We start from the raw sequence: 17,850 nt of genomic DNA on the forward strand, positions 1-17,850 counted from the left end.
CTCTGAGTTAATCTGTCTATTGTAACCAACAAAACTGCTTCTGCTCACATTTGATGTTCTGTATGAGGAAAGAAAATTTTTCTGACATTTCTGGCAATGTTAAACAGCTCTGCACTCAGTAACCCACAATGTGCCCAAGAAAATATATGTTTTAGAATAATCTCTGCATTGCTGTTTCCCTATTGCTCATGCCTGTGTAAAGAGTATAACACGTTCCTCAGTTCCTGCAAAGCATGACATACTAATCCTCACAACTATCACTAACAAGCTGAGGAGGAATTTCTGCCATACCCACTCCTGTATTGTAAAACATCACCCTCAAAATGATTGAATAAGAGCCGAGTATGGAGACAGATCATCAACACAGGCACTATTGCTCTCTGCCACCATGCAGAGAGTAGTGGGGTGCTGTCTGTCCAACCCTTTTTGACTCATGTTTTGAGGAAGTCACCATGAGCTGCTGCATGCAGAATAATTTCACATCATTACTGAGGCATCAAGCAGCCAGCAGAAGTGGGGAAGCAGAAACAAATTTGACTTTAAAATTACGGATTTCCCACAATAGATTCTAGATGGGGGAAAAAAGTGTTTTCCCCAATTACATAGGGGGAAGACAGATTTTATCTCATTGGTTTCAAGTAAAACGAAAAAAGGAATAACACATTTAGATGGTATTTATAGGTAGGAAAAAAACATAGTTGTGATGGTCTATAAGTACAAAATTTCAGTCATTAAAGTTTTAATTAGTGCTGCCATGAGTAGTAAGAAAGATAACAGCATGAAGCAATCATATTCAAGTGAACAAAAATCCTGTCTTTGCCTTTACTGGGAAAATGGCAGCACTGTGTTGGCCAGGAAAAAAAAGCTTTGCAAATAGCACTGAGCTGCTAAGAAATCGAGGCTAAGTTCATCACAGTACCTAAAATGCTGGGAGAAATTATTGAAACTCGTAGCAGGATCATCTCATTTGCTCCACAGGAAAGAGGATTCACTCAGTCACCTCTGAGACTTTCCATGGTATGCATCCAGAGTAAGTTTGGAGGAGATCCTAAGAGGCATGCAGATGGCGCAGCAGAAGAAGGGATCCCCAAGCAGTTCAGCCCTTGATGATTACCCAGGGCACCAGGCCAGTGCTGCAGCCCATGGTGCTGGAGCTCACACTGATACCAGCACCCGAAAAGGTGAAGCCACCCAAGATGCAGTCATGATGAGGAGTAGAAAGGTTCTGCAGCATGATCTTTTCTGTCTGCTCTCCCTCACCAGCCAGCACATTACTCCCTCTGCAGATAAACACCTCACAGGACAGGAAGAACAGATCTGTCTCTACTCAGGCAGTGTGGCTCCATGCAATACCACATAGATCATGTCCATATGGGAAAATTTGCTTTCAGCCCTGACTGAGATGACTATGTCCGTTTTGCCTCCAGCCCATGCTCTCCAAATTGTCCCTGTCTACCTTGGTCTGCAGGAGAGTTAATTAGCCCAGGGGAAAATCACACTGAGGAGTGTGTGAATAATTAAGGTTACCTGTCAGAGTTTATACTCTGGTCCTAGTATATTTAGTATGATTGAGGCACCCAAATCAGTTTTATTTGGTTCAGACACAGCTCTGCTCCCACTGAGCCAGCTGGAAGCATCATGTCCACAGCCCCAGAGCACAGCACAAGGAGCTGGTACACTGAGCAGGCTCCGTGCCTGACTCCCTCCTGCTTCCTGCTCCAGGAGCTCAGGAGAAGTGACCCTGATCCCACCTTAGCTAGCTTCCAGTACCCACGGGACAGCACACAATAACTGGGAAGCCCTCCCTGAATTAGTTCACCTGGCAGCATCATGCAGAAATTCAAGCTGGCTTTTTGCAGAGCTGCCCTGGGAAGCTGTGCTATCTGTATGACTTGGATATTTCATCCCCACTTTCCCTTGGATAATTAGTGCTGACAGACATAACAGCAGTAAGGAAACAAGCAAAGGCTTAAGCTACAAACTATCATCCGGGAAAACACTGACAATAACAGGGAAAAAACTCTAATTTTCACTTCTAGCTTTCATTGTAGGACTTTTGTTTGGTACAGTTTCTGCATCCTTCATATGCATATTAAATGTGTAGGGCCTGATCCTGTAGCTTTTATGCACTCATTTATTTTGAGTTCCTGGTTATGCAAGAAGGTGTGTACTTGCAAGACTAAGGTCTAAGTGATCATTTCCATCTCCTTCTTTGTATATTACTGATGTCTCTGTACTTCTGCCTTATTTCCCCTGGCAAAGCCTTTCAAAGCCAAAGGAAATGAAACAATACTTCCCTCTACTGGGGGACCCAGGAATTCTGGAAATTATTGTGAAGTGTTAGACTTTTCTCAGCTACTTTTGCTAGGCTGAGGGACAGGCCACAGCAGCAGAGGGCAAAGCAGACAGAGAAGAGGTAGGATTTTTTTTGTTTTGTTCTTATCTCTGGATTAAAGCTTTGGGGAGTTCTTATATAACTCACTTTCTCCTTCAAGTTTTAGTCAATATGCCATGTTTATTATTTTAATTATCAATGCAACTCTGAGAATCCTTGTTCTACTCAGGCAGTATGCTAAGAGTTTGTAAGTCTTGCTGTGCAATTTTCTGGATCTGTTGCATAGTAGTTAGGTAGATTTTCTCAGGCTGCAATTGCACGGCCTATTCCAGGAATCCAGTGACAGTTTTGGAAAAAAAAATCAATCACCACCAATGAACATCTTTGAAACTCCCATTGGGGGTATGTTTCAATGACTAGCTGGGGGAAGTCTCCAGGGGACATGGAAAATTTTGCTTGTGGCTTATAGATCTTCTTGAGAAGGCTGTTCCGCAGGGCTGGAAAGGGTGATTCCCTCTGGAGTCATGGGAGCCCTGAGATTTCCAGCTTTTTTTATAAGTCAGGATCAAGTAAAGCAAGGTCAAGCACCAGCTGTCTCATTCCTGATTTCCAGGCATCATCTACTGGCAGCTGTCCATAAGCTTTTCTATAGATAGATTTCTACTGGTTGTAGAGGCCACAGGGAAATTTGATAATAGGGGAGATTTATACCAAGTAATTCCCAGATACCTCTGTTACTAGTTTTGTCTCTGTCAGGTTGCCTCCCAGTCTCTCTCAGGGTTCTGCACAATGCTTATGTTACCTTCCACACTTTCTGATTGTTCGTAACTTACTTCTGTAATCAAATTAGGCCCACAAAAGTAAGTCTGTTCAACAGGCTTAACATCTACAAATCTGTCTTCATATGAAATTCAAAGTGTCCCGAATTGCTCTTTAACTGACGAAGTATCGTTATCTAACACCTCTTTAACCGATGAGGTAACAGATGAGGTATTTCAGCCGCTAGTAAATGTTACCATTTCTGGGCTGAAACACAGAACTACACAACAGCAAAACTACAGGCAGGAACACAGCCACAAAACAATTTTTTCAACTGAAAACAGGAAGAATTAAGGGTAAGACCTCCGTGGTCAGACCCTGAGACCATCTTTGGTCTGCATCCAGCTCTTATTGAAGCAAAGCTTTTACGCATTCAATAGTAGTTGCTCAAGGATGGCAGCTCTAATCTGGGGTTTGCATTTTGCCAGGTCTCTGGAATAAACACCTGCTGCTTTGGAAAAATCACAGTGGCATCCCTCAGGGGCTACAAGAGGTCAGACTGCCCTCTCCTGCCTCCTAAGACCCACTTGAGTCACCAGATTAGCACACTGGCTAAAAAAAAACACCAAAAGGTAATAACACAACTTGATTCATGGGCTTGACATGCTCAGCTGAGGACTCTTCCCCCACTTTTTGTTCAGTTAGTCAGTTCCTCTCTTTCACAAGGAACCTTGGATACTGTGTTTCTTTCCTGTGTCCGGGAGCATACTTGCCCTAAATCTGAAATGGAAGGAAAATGTACTGTTGCTAAAAATGACCATATTGTCATTGCAAGCAGGTCATGAGCTCTTTACGCCAGCAGCTAAGCAGTCATGCTCAGCTAGCTCCATTTGATGAAATCAGGTTGCATGTATGAGTAACTACTTATTCAGCCTCATACTGAATTCAAAATCTGGTCATTTAAAGTCAGAATCAGAAATCAGAAGACCATAGGCAATCACAAGGCCTAAGTCACATTGTAGGAAAGGACTTTCTGTTCTTAATTATTCAAAGCAGTGGGACCTCAAGACTTGGCATCTCACATTGAGGAGAAGAAAGGGCCTTTTTTTTGTAGGAAAACAGCACAGCAACCTCCCAGAAACAACATAGCTGGAAAGAATAGAACTGGAGAGATTTCCTTTTAGGGCAAATCTCTCAACCATTCACTGATTTATTATTAACATTTGTACTGCTGCTGTGCTAAAAGGTTCCGGCTGGCTTGGACTCCACTAGGCTAAGTACCATGCCGATGGCTTTATCTGCAACTTGAGGCTGCAGTTCAGCCTGTAGCCCAAAGACCAAGATCAGTGATCACAGCTGAGGGGTGACCTGCTTGTCCTTTAAGCCAGAAAACCATGGCAGAGGACGTGTTCCCAGGTGAGGGGTGTCCTTGCAGGTAGTGTGGTCACTACTGTCTCAACACTTTTCATTCTGAAATTGGGACCAAATTTGAGCAAAATAAGTGAAAGTTCCAGCCTCTTCAGACTTTCACATCTGATTCTTCAGACCTGTATGGCTTGCTACCGAACACAGAGGTCCATCACTTCTCATTAGAAACAGGCATTTGCAAAATGGGGGGAAATTTCAACCAGGTTTATGAGATACACCTAAATGTGGCAGCAACTGCTTTTAAAAGGCCTGATAATAACCCACTGCATTTGTGGCACTGGTCTCACACTGGCTTTGCTCACTGTGGGTAATAGAGTTGTAAATTCAACCATTGCAACATGTTCAGTTCAAGGATCTCAGAGATCTTTTCCAACTTAACGATTCTGTGGTGCTTTTGGATGTTTGGTGACTCTTGCCCCCATGTGGAACTTGCTCAGTCACATTCCTCAGATGACACATCCCTAGTACGACTGGAAAAAAATTGTGCATCCTCTTCATGGTACCACCTATGACTAACCTGCCTGGTTTGACCATTTTTTACCCCTTAAAAGGCACAGTCTGAGGCAATAACACCCTTCAGCCTTGCACAGAGCCATCTGAGCTGTTCCCCACTGCACTCGTATTTGACTGGGCAGATGGAGATTATTCTTTCAGGCTGGAGAGCGCTGGAAACCATGGCTTACAGCAGCTGGGAACTGCTAAAACAAGCCTTTTACTGTTCATGTACTTGAAAGTAAAGATGTAGAGTCCCAGGAGTTGAGGTGAGGCTGCAGCACCTGGGGGGTGGTTTGCAGAGTGTTGGGGTGCCAAGCTTCAGCCTTACACGTGCTGCAGGGTAGCATGAAACAGTCCTGGAGACACTAATCCTGGATGGCTTCATTCTGTAGTTCTGCCTCTGGGTAACCATAGCCAGTAAGTTTGCTGTAAGGGCAGGATTTTGCAGATAGATACAAATGATTGTATATAATAATGAACATACTTACTGGTAGTTTTAAAAAGAGTTGAAGAAAGCAAATATTAGGTAAATAGCACAACGTTTGGTCATAAAATCTTTGAAATAATAAATTGAGAGCTTTAAGTCCCATTCCCTTTATTGCCACATTTTTTCTGGCTTCTGGCTCCCAGACCATGAAAGATTGGCCACTTCAGAGCTGGCTGTCGCTGAACAGTCTTCAAACAGCATGTAATTAACATTTTACCTGTTCTTCCTGTGAATTATTAGGCTTCACTGCACAAAGAAGCCTAAGAAGAGCTTTTGAAGATAATGCTCCATGGGTTAGCCTACTTGGCCTCTGTTGGCCAAGACACAGCCTTGGAAGGAACGCCTTGTCAAAGAGTCTCCATACCCTGATGCAAAAATATGGCACAACACTACAAAATCCCTTTTTTTATTTTCTTGTCATAGGTACTAGATACCACATTCTGCAAGGACCACAGCATGTGCCCTGATCATCCTCCACCCAAGGTCTGAAACCCAGAACCCCACAGTGGTTCTCTGGGAGCAAATGCAGTGGTCATATCAACAGCAGCAGAGCTGTCATGCTTCCAAGATTTTATTTCAAGGTGGTATGCCGTTCTGGAACACATGGCCAGCCAGGCCACATAGACAGCCACATGACATCAAACATGAAGCAGGCTTTGCAACAAGGAATTCTGAGGCGTGTGCTACCCAAGCTAAATATTCAGCGTAGCTCACTAAAATAGCCACTCTCCATGTTTGATCTTTTCTTTTTCAGCTGCCTTAAACAGAACATTCAACCCAAATAATTGCATATTGTCCTCAGCCTTTTTCACATGGCCTGTTTTCTAAATCCATAGGAGTTTTTCTTTTGCCCACCTTTGGTCTCCATCTAATTTGTCTGCATTTACTATTCCAGATATTGATTATATGCTCCAGAATCACCTTAAAATAGCAGAGTAAGTTTTATAGAGCAAGTCCAGAGAATGAGATGAAAAGGTAAGCAGTCTACCTCAATGCTCACTAGTGCTGCTCAGTAAGCAGAGTGGCAGGGCAGTGCCTCCCCATGCTTCCTGCTCTGGCTCTGCATACGGGAGACTGTTTGGTTTGCACTCCATTATAGCCCCCAGATCCCCATGGGTTTGCTTTGTTCTGCATAAATGCCTGCATCTTGTTTGTAACCCTACATCTGATTTTGCTTTACTAGACACAGAAGCTCTCACCTGATGATCTTAGAGATCTTTTACGGCCTTAATGGTTCTATGATTCTATAAACCAATCAGCTGAAGCTTAATAATGACACTTCCCCAATGGATTTAACTTGGAATTCTCCTGCTCTCCACGGTAACCCCCATCCATCTTAGATTGGTTATGCCTTGCATTTCTCTACTAGCTCATGACAAAATTCATCAATCCCTGTTAAGACAACTAATTTATCAAAATGCTTGCTGTTCTAGTCCATGTACTGAGCCCCTCATGGGTAAAACTCTGTTAGAACCAGAAATATGGGGGGAAGAAAACTAACGTGGATTATTTCAGACTCATTCTTTGTAGACTGGTCAAAGGGAAAAAAACAGGTGTTGTTTAGACACGTAGGTCATATTTCTTTCTAGGACAATGAAAAGTTTTCAGACAGGGACAAAATATTTTATATCTGGTGATTTTAAACCTGGATACTCTGGCTACATAAATGTGGATGAACTAGGAACACAGCTTTTTTGCTGGGCCTATTACTGTTCACCAGTCTTCCTCAGTGAGAAATTAATCGGCGTGCTTCTTCCTTTACTTCAAATGTGTTTCTAGAATTTTTATGTAATCTCTGAACTGTCACTCATTTTCTCCTTATGTTCTCCTTCCCCTCTTATTTGATCCTAACGGATACATTTTAAGGCTAAGAATTGCTATGTACCCTCTCCTCATGTCAGCACAGACCTGAATTCTCGTGGAGATAAAAAATCAAGCCCTGAGGTAAAGATTTCTAGTGCTGGAGTATCTACAACTGCCACAACTAAGCAGTTACAACTCCCTGCCTTATGGCAAGTAAGTAAATGGTGTCTTGATTTAAATGTCCCACAATCCTACAACAGTATCAGGAGGAGAGCCCAGCCACCTTGTTGGCCCAGCATCCACCACCCAGCATCCGTCTCTTCAGCACCTCCACCTCTGCAAATCTAGTTCTTTCCAGTGTGCTTCTTTGGCTGTACCTCTACATTTGAAACTGAACACAACCTACCAAACACTATTGATTGAAACATTATGTTATCGTATTACTTTCAATAACACTCCAACCCAAAATAGCATGTGCCTTTGATCCTCTGTACCAGATGTTTTCACTGAGCTATCCCCAATGGCATCTGATTTCCTGAGTGGCTAAAAACCATTCCCAACTCAAATTACTCTTTCCACATGCATATGCAGTATTTAATATGATGTTGTATCATTGTGTTGGGTAGCTGAGTTTGGTCCATCTGACTAGTAAGTCACACAGTATTTTTATTAAACTAGAAAAACCATTACGTGCAAGATTAATGTCTGATCTTCTTCATTCCCTCTTCCACTAGCTTATGAAGAAAAATATTTTGAAACCATCAGTCAAGACAGATCTATGTGTTATCAAGCCAGATCCTTCTGGTTTTTACCTGGTTACATGATCAGGCCTGACCTTTATCTCTTTGTTTACTGAATAGCTAATTGTGGGAACTTTTGTCAAATCCCTGTTCAGAAGAAAGCATATGCACTATCACTACATCACTTTGTCTCTCTAAGAAGACAAATCCCTGTTCAGAAGAAAGCATATGCACTATCACTACATCACTTTGTCTCTCTAAGAAGAAAGGTGACACCACACTAGTAGAGCAGTGTGGAAACTTCCCATTTCTTCCTAGGCATCAAATTCTGGTTCATGTCCTCTAGGATACAAAAAAAAAAAAAAAAAAAAAGTGCTTGGAAAGATAAAACAATACAGGACTATTAAGTTGTCATACATAATAACTATTCAGAACATAAATGCAAATTTTTTAGGTAGTCTGAAGCAAAAGGTCAAATGGTCCATCAGAGCTTTTATGCGAGGGTGCCTCAACTCACTGAAAATCTCTCACCGTAGATTCCCTGGAAAGCTCCTTGGCAGCTTCTGAACTCTGGTCCAATGAGAAAAGAATTTGAGCACATAAAAGTGGGATCTAGACACTCCAGTCACAAAACACATTTCTTCACATCCTTGTTGAGCTTCCACCTACCCTGATGAGCACAGAGTGGGAGTAAGAGCTGGCCAGAGAACTACTGTTCTGCTGTTCTCTGCAAGATCATGTGGACAGCATTGCTGGCACAAGGATGAGGGTCAGGCTGAGTGGTAACAATGCGTAGATGGTGGAGACTCATGAGGGCATAAAGATGGCCTGCAGTTCCACAAATCATATAATCTGTTATATATTTTCACTACTCAGAGTGGACTGATAGGATAAAAATCTTCCTGTTAGCCTGGGTTCCAATGGAAATGAAGATGATGTAATTTCTCTTTCTCTCTCTGTCAGCTCTTCCTGAAGTTTTCTGGATGAATTTTTGGCTTGTTTTCATGCAATCTGACAGGACCTCACAGTCCTCAAAAAAGTAATGTTTTTAAAAGTTGCATGAAAATCAGCATCTAGAGAGCGAAGAGATCCAAATCTTCACCAGAGGAAAGGTTTCAAATTAAGCCCTCTTCCTCTGGCCTGTTTGGCTATTTGGCCATGTCTCCAGCCAGACACAAAGTGTCTTGCCTCTTGCCCAGTCAGCAATTAGGTGAAAGAGCAGGGAGCTGTAGATAGGTTTAAAGAACATGGTGTGAAAAAGCAAAAATTGACAAGAGTTACAAGGAGCATTATTTCCGCAGACACAGAGGAGCAGCCCAGTTCAGTTAGCACAGAGGCAGCTGCTCCCAGCTCCCCTGGGCTTCCATGTACAGCAGCAGCTAGGAGTATCTGAGGCAAAATACCTCCAGTGGAGCCCTAAAGCAACCTCACTGCCTTCTCCTAGTGTGAGCCCTGCCTTTTCCATCCATTCCTGGAGCACTAGTAATGCAATGAGCACCATGTGAACCAGCACTAAGCTTTTAGCCGCATGGGCAAAGTTGGGGTTTGCCATGCTGTGTTTGAAGGATTGGAAGCAGATATTCCTTGCAAGGGAGAAACACGAAGGGATGACATGGTGCAGAAGGGCCAGGCTGTCCACTGCGACAGCCCACGGTGACAGGGAGGTGATGGAGTGATTGCTGCCAATGAACTCAGCATCTATCCCAACATATCCCTACGTGGCAGAAGGCAGACAGCCTGTATTTACACAGCTGTGGCTTGGTCCAAGCAGGTGATAGGACCAGAGGTGTTTTACCATCTTAGGTAAAACCATTTGCCATCCTCAGCAGATCCTCTGCCTCCCTCACCAGGGTAAAGAGTCAGGTTCTGGGATTCTCCCAGTGGACAGCAGCTGCTGATTCCCTTCTAGCTGGATCCCAAGAGCAGCCTTTAATTTTGAAGTCCTTAAGCCTGTTTTCCGAAGTGGATCCACCTTGCAAGGCAATTTCACTGAGACCAGAGAGAGAGAAAGTTCTGAGTGGCTTAGTAGGTTCTCAACACTTAGTAAGGCTGGGAGAAGGTCTGGGCTCCTGTACGACCTCCAAGAACTGGCTCTGCATTTTATCCAAACAATGTGGATTATTAAATAAAAAAAGTATGTTGGACATGTTCAAACCAGTTTGTCAGATGCAAAACATTGTGCAAACAGATGTAGAAATAAGGTCATTTTGCAGTCTTGATTTCTCCCAACACAGTGAATAAAACCAGCCAACCAGTATAATCTGAAAAGCCTCAGACATTTTATAGTCTTCCTTGCCCTTCAGGGATAGAAAAAAAGAAGGGAGGGAGGGGAAGAAAAAAGCTTTTCTGCATCTGTTTAAGGAAAACACTAGACAGTGCTCAATTTCACTTTTGTGGGAGAATTACAGCCAAAGGTTTGATACATGGTTTTACAGCACAGAAAGATATTCTGGGGCATTTTATGGCCACTAAAAATGTTGTGTTCTGGTGTGGATAAACACTCCATTATCTGAGAAGCTGAATCATTATCCCTCAGCGGTAGTGTCATGACAAATTTTTAATTGGGAACTTGTGGTGATAACAACTAAGAGTGCATCATCTTTTCCAGGAAGCTCATCTAATGCAGAGATCCATTTGATCTGATTTCTCTATCGACTTGTGCTGCATGCCAAAATAACAAGTCATGCCTTCATGTCACCACTAGAAATGAGCTTAGCCAGAGTCCATCTCCAGACAGAAAACATACCCAGAGTCTGGAGGGATTTGAAATCACTAAATCATAGATCGGGAAGTAGCATCCAACAGAGATCAGAAGAATTTGGTAGAATGGGAACAGAGGTTGGGGAAAAATAAACAACAAGAAATTGCAATAGAATTCTGGAGATCAGTGAAAGCACTTTAAATGCAGTTTTGTTATGATACTTTCAGTAATTAAAGGCTAGTGAATTTGACAAGAAGAATTTATGCTAACATGCTGAAAAGATGAAGAATGAGTGTGCTATTCCCAGAGATATAGACAAGATATTTTGGGGCCATTCTGTTAGCCCCCTGAGAACTGCTGCTGCTGCTGCCCCACAAAACTGGCTCCCAGCCAGTGGCAGAGAAGCAGGGGGCTCCATCTCACTATTACAGCTTAGCCACTTTATCTTTCACCTAAGTGAAGCTGTAAATTCTACCTTAAGAAAGTATCTCAATCATTTGTAGGGAAAAGCCCTGACGATTTTTGGACAGTTTGTTCACCTGTAAGAATATCTTGTAGTATTTTACTGACAGCACTCTCCAGAAGCCTTTTTTGGCATGTCTAACTCCAAGGACTGGAGCAGATGGCAGTGACACTGCGACTTACTTGGCTATCACATTGCCACACATTGCATCTGTGGCTTGGATGATGTGTGCAATAGACCTCTTTTCCCCAAGATATTTACTTCAAGGCCACATTCTCCTGATTCTCCTGAAGCCAGGCAGAGGGTCCCCATGTCCCACTGTGTTGCTGCCTGTTCCGAGCTTCCCTTCCCCCTCCCCAAGACAAGCCAAGGAAGGGACCCCGACACCACTGCTCTGGTATCTCTGTCGCATGTTTGCCACTAGAGGACACCGAATCAACATGAGACCTTGCTGAGGGCTGGAGTGGGGGGTACTACTGGGAGTGGGGTGGGGGGGCTCTGTGGGCACACACCGCTGCCTTCTCCCGCTTATGAAAACTCTGGGAAAGCTGGAAACTAGATGGGGGTGGATCTCAGATACGCCAGTGGTGGTTTGCCACTCGAGGGTATGACTTTCTTGGATGATTTCCATCCCTTTGGGATTCTTTCATTTTATATTTGGGGTGCATTTTTTATACCGCTGGGGAGGAAAACTGGGAAATCAATGTTATTTTGCATTGTGCAAAGCTCGATGTGTTTGTTTATGATGGGCTCTTTACTAGGGAGCCCATTCAAAAGGAATTGTGAAAGAAACCAAACAGGAAAGGGTGGAACAATAATCTCGATAAGAAGCATCACAGGCAATGCTCAAACACAATAGTCAGATTTACAGCCTGGAAGATGTGAGGGCTCTGCCCCAACCCCAGTGAAACTGTTATTTTTCCAGGGCTGTAGATCCGGAGATCAAAGGGTAAAGATCAAGCCTGCAGAAGAAGCAGGAGAGAGGGGGCTGGAAAAGTTCTTTTAGTCTCCTGAGGCTGAGAGATGCATGAAGCTCTGACTTGGTTTCCAGGAGAACAGTCTCATCTACTTGCATAAGTAATTCTTCACTATGAAGAAGCTCTTTACTGGTAGGCAAAAACCCATAACAGTGCATGCCTTCTCCCAGGAGGGACTTGTTACCTCACCACAGCTGTGGTCTGTGATGGGTATCACTCTTCACGAATGAGGAGGATCCAGGGAAATTCTTGGGGGTGGCTGTCTGGAAGGGGCTGCACCAAATGCCAGCACACTAACAAAGTGTATCCAGCACAGAGCTGGTTCCTGGTATAGGCAGAACAGGCAGCAGACTTCTTGAGGAGAGCAGAATGGCCCTGAGCTCCTTTGTCCTTGGTCTCTCTCAGGATAGTGTAGTTGCTGATGCCAAGTGAAGATAACTCAGGCAGGTGAGTTAACAGCTCTCTCAAGGAGCCATGGCTCTGTCACAGGAGACATTCTTTCTTCCCCCTACTGCACTTCTCACAGACTCCCATGCAAGGAGGATCTCTGCCTTTCCAAGGTCCTCTTCATGAAATCACCAACCTGCTACACCTTTCCCAGTAGTTCTCCCTTCCCAGTGTGGACAACTTAGTTCTGCAAGGGATGGGCACCATCAAGGGTGGCCTGAAGCCTGCTCCATGCAAAGCCTTGGCAAGGCACCTGAGGAGAAGCCTGCTAAAACCCATCACCATGGAAATGACACCAAGACACCACCACCACCACCTCTGGGAGACAAGAATAAATAGTTTCTCCATGAAAAGCATGGCACAGACCCTGTGCCAGTGGAAAGGGACAAGTATGTTTGTGTGTACGAGGGAACAGCCACTGGACCAGGGTGCAGCTACACTGGCAGTGCTGCCAGTGGGAGAGAGGACTGGCACCTGTCACATTCCAGCACGGAAACCCATGCTAAGCTTGTGGGAGTATTCATAGCACTGTGGTGGGTACACAGTGTCTCAGAGCTGATTTTGGAAATACGAGGTCCCTTATGACACTGCTCTTCCTTCTTCTTCTTTGCACTAATACTTTAGGGCAGAGTCAATTCCTGTTCATCACCATTAAACACAGTACAGCAGTCTTTGCACCAAATATTGCTACTGGCAAACATCTTCAACTGCTAAAACCTGCAGTAGGGAATGGAAGGGCAATAGGAGCATGCAAATAGTACTGTCCTTCCCAGGCTGTTCTTCTCAGAAGTTACTCGTAGCATCTCTCATGATGGGTGAGAGTTGAGGCACAATGAGAACAGAAGAATGGAAAGAGAAAATCATTTAATTTTTTTTAATTGGTGACAAATATTAACCTTTATTGAGTTACTGTATTTTTCATGCCACTAGACAACATGCTGTTACCCCAAAGCTGCAGGAGACATTCCACCAAATTTCCTATTCTCAGCAGGTAGAACAAGCTCATGGAAGGGGAACAGGTCCAATTCAGAGAAGGGTTGCAAACCACTGTCTCAGGAAGAATCCCAGCCAGGTTACTACAGGATGTTTGATGGGAGAAGGAAGAAAAGAGGTTGACTTCACCAGTTACCCCCTAAGCCTTTGGCTTCTTTTTTCAATTGTTCTATGTAGCAAATTTGGTCTCTTTCTGAAACATCAAAGCAAACCATTCATACAGTTATAAGACATTCTTCCCTGTTCTGTTCATCCATACTGTTGCCAAGCTTATCCCCAATCCATAGGCAGCCCCTAATAAGCTAAATTTGCATTTGTAGGGCACAACCTATTTGATGACAGAAAATAAAAATCCTGCTGTTTTAATATCCGGATGGGTTTTAAGACAAGCAAGAGGGATTTATTTTTTCAAACAGAGACACAGAGGGAAAATTTCAAAATTATAAGTATCTGGAAAACTTGGCCATGTCAAAATCCTCACAGCCACCAAGAGGCAAGAATACAGCTCTAAATCACAGCATGAGACAGGAGGGGCTGCACATCCTTGTCATGTACAGCCAAAATCAAGAGCCTGAAAGGCATCTAGATAAATTCCATATTGACATAACTCATACTTTCTTTCACCTCTCTGGCCCCATCCCCCAGGATTATATCAAGACAGGCTGTCATTCTGTCATCCAAACTCTGAATTACTCAATTCTATGTGGGTGCAACCCCTGCCTCACCTACCCCTCACCTCTGCTCTCTGGCCGTGACCTCCATGGGAGCTCAAGGTGGAGCCTCTCACATACCTCCAGTCTCACTCCAGAGACTCTAATGACAACATCCAATGCTTGTTTAACTTCTGAGATTGCCAGAAAGAGCTATATTTAGGGGAAAATCTGAAAAGTTGCCCTTTTGACTTGTGCTCTATGGAAGTTCCTGGCTCCTGTGAGTCTCCCTCTACCAAAGCTAACTATTAAGGTCTTGTTATTGCAGCCCATTTCAGTAACAGCAGTTGCCCAGCAAGCATTACACTCAAACTGCAAAAACCCTCTGGAATTCACATTAACATATAAAGGACATTTTGTTTTATCAAAACACTTTCACTTCTTAATTCTCTTCTGTTACTCACATACATGAAATGGGGATACTTAGCAGCCAAAAATAAGTTTCACAACTTCTAAAAGGTAACAGTTGTATCAAGTGCACCAAATGTCTTCCTAGCAGCATATGTGTACATATTTTTTAGTATTCGTTTCTGGCTTATTTAAAAAAAAAAAAAAATTGAAATTAGGACACCTGTGGTATTCACCCTCAACCTAATTTCAGTTACTGCAAGCACATAATAGAAGAGCAAATACAGGCAATTTCATATCGCTCTACCATTTGCCATCATATTCTATCTCTTGTTTAAAAGAGTACTAGCTGTAATAGGCTATTTTGATCGAAAAAAAGTTAATTTTATGTTCTGATTTCATTTTTTGTTGTAGGACATAGAGATGTACAAGATTTCAAAGACTCAAAAATTGAACAGTTTTACAACGCTGCAGCACAATTGCAATCTCCATTACATGCATATTCAGAAGCAACAAGCAGAAGATTTTGAGAGATATTCAGAAGTATACAGTTGTGGGATGAGCTTTTGTAATCAAAAACATCAACTTGAAATTTTGAGTATTATTCATTCACTTGTCTCAGTATTCATGTTAATGAAAAGAGCCATGAAAATTCCTGTCCCAGCTGATTTATAATAAAGCTTTCAGACAGGAACATCAGGCATATGGTATATGTTAAAGACAGTACTAAAGTCTCAATTTTTTTAAAATTAATTTCTGCTGAAGTATGTTGTGAAGAATAGACTTCAGCTGTGGTGCTGGTTGCAAATAAGTAATCCAACCTGTTAGTTACAAACTCCTTGCAGTGGACCAGCTTTCTAACTGGGTTGCACCATCTGGAAACACCAGTGGGCTGGAGCATAACAGGCTCTTGCTGGTGTTGCTTGTCATAGCTCCAAAAACAAAGAACCAGAGAGCAACTTGGAAGAGCTCAGGTTTAGGTGTTTAGTACCTCCTCAAACATTTAAATTTACAAAATAAGCATATTGCTGTTGTTGTTGTTGTTATTTTTTATTATTACTACTACTACTACTACTACTACTACTACTACTATGAGGGGAACTCACATGTGGAAAGTAAAGCTGTGTGCCATTCTACCGTGAATTCAGCCGCCAGGTTTTTTCTCACTGTTCTCAAATCATTTTGCAATTTTTTTCTAACAGATCAATAACTCAAAGGTTACAGCCCTTCTGATGCCCAAGGTAGTCACTTTCATCTGGAGTCAGGCTTAGTCCTAGTGGTACCTGTTCAGGGAGTCCACAAATATATATTAACTTAAGCTGAGTTTGGGGTAGTTTCAAGAGTGCAAGCTGGGTGTCCAACTTACTGTGGAAGAGCAGAGTATGCCTGGTCTGACATCTATAAACATCTGAGCAGATTGCACACTTTCTTACCTTGTGCTAAGCAATGAAATGCAATGTAATATGGTACAGGCTGTGTACATCCAAAATCCTGCTTTTACAGTCTCTGCCACACGTCTTTTTCTTTTGTGAAGTAGGAGTGGAGGCAGAAAGCAGGGCCTCCTGGTGCTGATCTTATCCACATAATGTCCAGCAGGAGACAAGCCCCAGCTCCAGTGCTGTTGTGAGATCAACAACTGCTGTCTAGGGATGCCCTGGACCAAAGAGAGCTGCTCTGGCTGCAGGAGAGCAGCAGCAGCAAGGATCTGAGCTGGGGAAGGAGAGGACAGTGGTTTGTTAGCTAACAAAATAACAACAAGTGGGCACAGAGGACAGGCTGGCAGCCCATGCTGGGACTGCTCAGTGTATGGTTTGAAACAAAGGTCTCTGCAGAAAAAAACATCTAGAAGTAGATGAGTCTGGCTTGGAAATTATCCCAGGTATATCCAAGCCCAACACTGTGCCTCACTAGCCTCACTGGTTTTTTAAGTCTCTTCATGTTGAATGTAAAATTTGATTGATTTTTCAAACCTGTGCATATATTTTCTCATTTAACAGCTATTTTTTTTTTCGTTTTTGTGGCATGGCTGTTTAAGAGGGCATGTTAAATAAGTGCAGTTTTAAGGGACTCTACCTGTAACTTTTCTACTTTCAGGTATCTCCTGTTCTCCAGCTGTTGTGAAATGCTAGTTTTTTACCATAAAAATGTTCTTTATCTTTATGTCAGTTTTTGTGGCGTGAGCAGGACCTCCATTCTGACATTGGCAAATGACAGCACAGCTGCCAGACATGACTACACTGAAGCATCTCTTCAGGATTTATTGCAGCCCCAATGGGGTTGTGGGCTTGAAAGGGCTTAAGCCCTCTGCAACAAACAAAAATAATAATTCAGAGGCAAGTGAAAACACAGCTTTTCCAACTATAGACGGTCTATATTTTCCCCAAAGCAGCAAAACTAAGTTTTATAAGAAGCAGTAGGTGGGGTCAGCTGCAGATGCACATTGGGAGATTACAGGGTGTAGGTATGCAGCACCTCTCCAAACAAAACTGTTTCAAAGTACATCTGCAGTGAGATGGGCAATCTATCAAAAAATACCTGGGCCTTAAGCCTAAAAGGACAAGATGGGCAGTGAAATCTCTAAGGCCTTTTAAACTATTTTGAAAAATTACAGATTAAGCAGAGGAAAGCATTTTAAGCAGGATTTTAAATGATTTAGTAAAGCAGCATAAACCTTCTGGATATAACCATCATCAAAACAGAGAGGTTGGCATGTAACTTTAAAGGTGATGAGGGAGGGAATTACTGTGGAGTTTTTTACCAGAAAAAAAAAAAAAACCTCCTACTTAATGTCAAAAAAATTAATGGCAAATATGACAAACTTCTACTGCACTGGTAAAGCTCCCATTAAGAAAGAAAGGAAATAGAAATGGAGTTCTCAGCTCCTGCTTCACATGGTCTCTGCTAAACAGCAGCAAGACATGACTGCCCTCTGCATCTGTCTGCCTCTGCAGCACTTTTCTGCTGCTCTTTGCTGGAAGTGGCCACCTCACAGTTCACAAGCTGGTCACAACCTGCTACATAACCATCTAGAGGGAAGGAGACAGGTGTTTAATATTTTCTGTGTTTTATTGTCACAAGCTAAGCATCTGGGAGACAATCCAAAGATGACTTTTGTATCTCATCTTCTTAAAGGCATACCTCCTTTTTCTTTTTAACCCGATTCC

At 42.9% G+C, this 17,850-nt stretch overlaps 2 long non-coding RNA genes across 2 annotated transcripts in view; one reads left to right on the forward strand and one right to left on the reverse strand.

The window, feature by feature from the left end:
• The window catches only part of LOC116443574, a 45,879-nt gene that overhangs the window by 13,186 nt on the left and 14,843 nt on the right, over positions 1-17,850 (reverse strand). The window lies entirely within an intron of this gene.
• Positions 3,588-17,001, forward strand: LOC116443573. The gene is made up of 3 exons (XR_004239986.1): positions 3,588-3,726; positions 6,400-6,479; positions 15,101-17,001. It is a non-coding gene; the product is annotated as an uncharacterized LOC116443573 (long non-coding RNA).

This window comes from Corvus moneduloides, chromosome 4 (assembly GCF_009650955.1).
Source record: "Corvus moneduloides isolate bCorMon1 chromosome 4, bCorMon1.pri, whole genome shotgun sequence".
Taxonomy (NCBI): Eukaryota; Metazoa; Chordata; class Aves; order Passeriformes; family Corvidae; genus Corvus; species Corvus moneduloides.